This window comes from Festucalex cinctus, chromosome 10, assembly GCF_051991245.1.
Source record: "Festucalex cinctus isolate MCC-2025b chromosome 10, RoL_Fcin_1.0, whole genome shotgun sequence".
NCBI classification, from domain to species: domain Eukaryota; kingdom Metazoa; phylum Chordata; class Actinopteri; order Syngnathiformes; family Syngnathidae; genus Festucalex; species Festucalex cinctus.
The window spans coordinates 28,223,287-28,229,107 of record NC_135420.1 but is presented as its reverse complement, the minus strand read 5'-3'; positions in this window follow the sequence as shown (position 1 = coordinate 28,229,107).

Below are 5,821 nucleotides of genomic sequence, written 5' to 3'. Positions count from 1 at the left end.
CGGAAGTGCGGTCAAAATAACAATGGCGGCTTGACGATTAGTTTGGTTTGTCTTGAAATAATGACGGATTGACGATAACGGTGCCGTTGACGAATGACGGATGTTCAAAATTCATCTCTTAGAAGGAAGTCTTACGCCCGATTCACGACTGCGGAACGGACGCGGTGCGGTTTCCGTACGGATGCGGCAAGAATAGAAAGCGTTCAAGTCTACATCTAACATCATCGCCTGACCAAACAATTGGCGAGTTAATGCATTGAAGCCCTGCTGACACCTGCACTTGTCTTTCAATTAAGGACACTCGAAATCTGAGAAAAATGGCACAAACAACGAGAATTGACAGTTGACGGGAAGTGCGCACCTCTGCGTATTTTGCATAGATTGAAAAGCGGTTATACAATAATATACTGTATAAATCTTCACGTCTTTTAAGTAATTCAATAAAAAAAAAAACTGCCAATTTGTTTGTATTACGCTAAATTTGGGTGTTATCCTTGTGATAATGATTAACACATTCATTGCCAGACCAGCAAAAAAAAAATGCATCATTTGACGTCTTTTTCCGTCAATGGCAGTGCATGAGTTAAAAACGACTCATCGAGCAAACCTCCGACTTGTCTGCTGTTTGAGAGCTCCGCCGAAGCCATTACCCTCCCTGTCAGAGTCACGATGCGGCCGGCATACAATTGCACTCAGAGGCCAGAGCAAAAAAAAAAAAAAATGGATCCCCTCAATAGCACGTCGTTTGGCAGTAATGACTTTCTTTGTTTCCTATTCTGACAGCCGTCTGGAGATGACCTCGCCAAGATTGTACATCAGTCGGTGGAGGAAACGGCATCTTTACGTGAAGTGTTTCTGTGCATGAAATGGAATATAGAAAATATTAATACTGCATAAACTGTATTATGTAACGTTTTTGCCGTCATTTGAAGTGCAGACACTGCAGAGCGCCCGCCACAGTCGATACCAGAGCAAAAACAAAATGTTTGGGTTGGTTTTGCAGTACCAAGTTAGCAAGGCTAAAAAAAAAAACGTTTAACGGGATCTGTTAGCCTTAAAACGCTTAGAAACTCATTTTCCAGTATTGGATTAGGCATTGTGCACAAAAAATAAAATTGCAAATATCGCCCTGAATTTTAATTTAAACGGATTAAATGTCAAATTTCGAATGCACCGCGAGGGATGCCATGTTCCTGGTCACGTGATCGTGATAACGTATCCCGTGCGCAACCCGGAAGCCGTCTTCGCTCTTTTTCGATGGGAATTTGCTGACGTAAATGAGCAAGAAAAAGTCCCGTCTTCGATTTCCAAATACTGCGCCAATTAGGGCTGGACAATATATCGAAAAAATATCGATATCGCGATATTGGCCCTTGCAATATGCATATCGCAAAGGCACGCAATAAATTTTATATGGAATTTTATGCTTTTCATATGAATTTGACCAGTCAGATGCTAACTAAAATGTGCATCGCCATTCAATAGTTGAAAATGATCAAGACATAATTACAATTCATTAACTAAGATTACATGAAGGTTGCTTATTTTGCCCCATGAAAAATGTTTTTCTTTCATTAGGTAATAAAAATGTCATTTCTTTAGGTAAATGTTAAATATGGCAATAATATCGATATCGCTATGTTCAGGAAGTATATCGCATATCGCATGTTTTTCCGATATCGTGCAGCCCTCGAGCCAATTCTGTTCGGAAGTGAAATCCTCGACACGCCCGGTTCCATGTGTGTGTGTGTGTGTGTGGGGGGGGGCGCTCCTAATGTGGGCTAAAGCGTGATTAGCGCACGACATGTAGCTTAGCCTAGCGGAGTGAAAGTCACCCGGATGTTTTACCGTCCGCTTCGACTCGCCGGCCGGCTGGATTTGCCAGTTTTATGCGGCTTTCGGTTGGAAACGGAAAATCTTTGCCGTATCCTCCGTGGCTGTACCGCTTTTGAAGAAGTTCTTCTTTGTTGTAAGGCGCAATTCCACCGTTGATGTCCGCCGTGGGACGACATCATTCCTCGTGAGCCTCTTTGCTGTCATTCATTCCATGTCATTCCAATGTGTATTTTACCATCGTGACGTATCGCGTTCGCAAAATATATACGCGTCAAAAATGCCCGATACAGTACTTCATGCCAAAATCTTCATAACAAGTGCTTTAAAATCGTAATCACTCAACATAAATTTGCATTTTTTTTTTCAGGGAAGAGTTGAAATGAACCATTTCAAAGAATAGCTCGTTAATTTTTCGTCAGTCTTCTGTTTCTTTAAGTATCTAAGAGCGAGCAAAAGTGCAAGTTGATTGATTGATTGATTGATTGATTGATTGATTGATTTTAAACCTAGTTGCACAAAAAAAAAATAGCTCGCCCTCCAAGTACATTAGACTAGCAAAGTCTCTCGATTGTTTTTCATTACAAGACTGCCAATTGTTTCAACATTTCCTCTCCAGTTTTAAAGGACTGTCAGCTGACGTTAGCAATCTCCAAGGTCCGAGCGTTATATTAGTAGCGTCAAGGCAGTTCCAGGTCCCGGTTCTTGGCAAGGTCACTTGGCCCGAGCTGACAGTCGGTCCGAGTCAGCTGAGCCAGATGGTCCCCTCCGCTGCACACATTAGCCTCCATCCACTCGCTGGATACGAGGACATCAAAAGTGACATTGAGAATGTGCATTTTTTTGCAGAGTTTCGGGTGTCACTCAACAACTGTGAGGTGAAGTTTCTTGTGGGAAGGCTTGCAGTTTGAACAGATGCCTGATGCAAACAAGTATAATTTAGAGAGCACTCGGCCTTTATTTGACAGATAAAAGCTGAGATCCATTCATAAAGTAGTTTTAGCAAGTTGGCTTTAAGTGCAGCAGGACAAAATGTTTTGAAATGAAAAAAAATCGACAGTCACTGAAACTGGCTGTGCTTTGATATTTTGTTTGGTTACAAACTTACTAAAAAAATCATATATTGATCTTTTTCTTTTTTTTCCTGGATGATTTTTTAAGCATCTTTGAGTATTTTGAAAAGCGCTATACAAAATAAATGTATTATTATTATTATTATTATTATTATTATTATTATTATTATTATTATTATTATTATTATTATATATTGTACATTATATTACAGTTTTTACAGTCTTGAGTTGAGGTTTTTTGGGGAATACATGAATTCAAGTTTATGTGATGCTGTCGTTTTGTTGGATCAAAATAGTTTCAATTATGGTACAGATATTCTTTTTTTTTTTTTTTTTTTTTTTTCACAGATTGGAACATATCTTGTATTTGCAAAACCACAATTAAATGCAAATGTGCCATTTTGATAAGCTATTGTTTGATGGGTTGGAATTGCAATTAATTACATTTAGTTTTTAGCTATATTCATCTGCAAAAAGCAAAATGTAGCAAAACGTGATTATTTGTGAGCATGAATTTATTAATCAATAATCCATTGATCATACATGCCATTTCAATTAATTTCTATGTGGGGAAAATTATCTGATGTATTCCTAAATGGAATTATGAGCTTGCCCAAATTAAGCTCATGAGTCACTGCATATTTTTTATTTTTTATTTTATTTTTCTTCTTCTTCTTATTATTATTATTATTATTATTAATTCAATCTCTGGTGTAATAACCTTATTTATTGATTGATTGAATTTTTATTTTCATTTTATTATTATTATTATTATTTTTATTATTATTATTATTATTATTATTATTATTATTATTATTATTATTATTATTATTCATTCATTCAATCCCTGGTGTAATAACCTTATTTATTGATTGATTGAATTATTTTATTATCTGTTCTCATTGCTGCTGGACATGTAAATTTTCCAGAGGGAGCCATTCCAAAAGGATCAATAAAGTCAAGTCTAAATCTAAGTCTAAGTCTATATTATATGTATTTCCAAAACTATTTGTCAAATCCGTACCCTCAAAACTCCAAATAAAACGATTTTCTCCTTTAATCCCAGATCGTTAATTGATTTTTTTTTTCCTACTAGATTACACACTGTAAATGTTCATCCAGGGACTTATCATGCGATTCACATCTGAAAATATCAACTTACATATCCGGAGAAATTGTAAGAGTCTTTTTGGAAATTGTAAAGGGTGTAGATGAAGGTATTAGTATTCGAACGCTGTCGAAGCGAACCCCAGAGGTGAACGTGTCAAAGTGACTATTTCTCTACTTGGGCGAAAGAAGCAGTGATGTGGTCGAGGGGAACTATAATTACTACAACTAATCATTCTATTTAACATTCATCTTTCCTTTTTTTTTGTCCGACGTGTACAAAGGCTTAAGGATGACTAATTGGCCAAGAGGAATCAGTCAAATGGGCCAGACTTGGGAAGAAAGAAAAAGTGGCTTTCAACATACGGAGATATTCGAGGCTTAACATTCCGTAGCGAATAATTTTCTGATAACATTGAGAGCATTTTTTATTATTATTTTTTGTTAAAAGGCTATAACGGAAAGGAAAAGCTAAGCGGCGTCACCGTGCTTCTTTTGTGGGGAATTAGAGCCTGCGTAGCGAGATAAAACGGGCGTCGGCGAAGCGTTTGGTCGCAGCTTTTGTTGCGAGCGCAAATTCCGCTGGACGTCCGCGGTTGTCTGGGAAACGGGTGACACCAGCTGACGTCGGATTTCACGCGGCTCAACTATTGAAGTTGATCCGCCTCATCATTCGGAGTTGGCACGAGAGGGGTTGTGAAGGACCCCCCCCGGCGACCGCTCGTTCCTTGTTGACATAAAATGAGTCGTAGCAACTTATCCTTTTCTTATCCGATAGTCGCAGGGAAACGGGTGCGTATCCGAGCTGCTGTAAAGCAAGAGGCAGTTTCTACGCTGGACTGATCACCTCTCGATCACAGGAGTTATATTCGCACCCTTCGGCTATTTACAGTTTTTAGTTGATCAAACACGCATACTGTATGTTTGGACTGTGGGATGTGTTTGGAGTATAAATGAAATATACGGTTCCCTCACTATAAAGCAGTTAGTTCACTTTTTGAACAACGGTCCTGCTGTTTTTCAGATGTATTTATTTTTTAATAGCAATTTTATTTATTTATTTATTTATTTTTTACTTAATGGAAGTGTACCTATTTTTTATGTACCGTAATTTCCGGACTATAGAGCACACCTGATTATAAGCCGTACCCGGTACATTTTTAAAGGAAAAAGCATGATATTTACAAAGAAAGACGGCACAGAGAAAGAGTTTTCAAAGTTTTAATAATATACCTTAGCTTTACGTGCAGCAGCTCTGTTTTCTTCTTTATCTGCCATTTCGATTGCTTTTAACTTGAAAGCTGCGTCGCACGCATTTCTTCTTGCATTTTCCAATTATCTGGTCAACAGCCAATCAGATCGATTCGCCGTCCATATAAGCCTGACTGAAAAGTGTGTGTTGGATTTGTCGGATTATTACCTGTGTTCCTCTGTGCACCTCCACAGCCCAAGTTAGCTTCGCGTCTGGTGATTCTCGATACATTTTCGTTGTTTCTCGACTAGTCAGGTTTGTTCTACGCCTTTCGATGTTATGCGAATAAAGAGTTGAATTTTTATTTGTGTCTGGCGTTTTTGGGATCCAACTCTAGAACACAACATATATTTGTTTCTCAATAAAAAAAACATTTAGAAAAAAAGAGGGGGGAAAATTAGAAAAACACAATAAAAAAAAATAAATACAATAAATTCTGTTTTTCATTTTCATTATTATTTATTACACATGACTATTTCAAATTTTGGTCCAGATTTTAGCAAGCATTATCAAATTTCATGCCTTTGCTGGCTGCATAAAATGTGGCGGGCCAAAT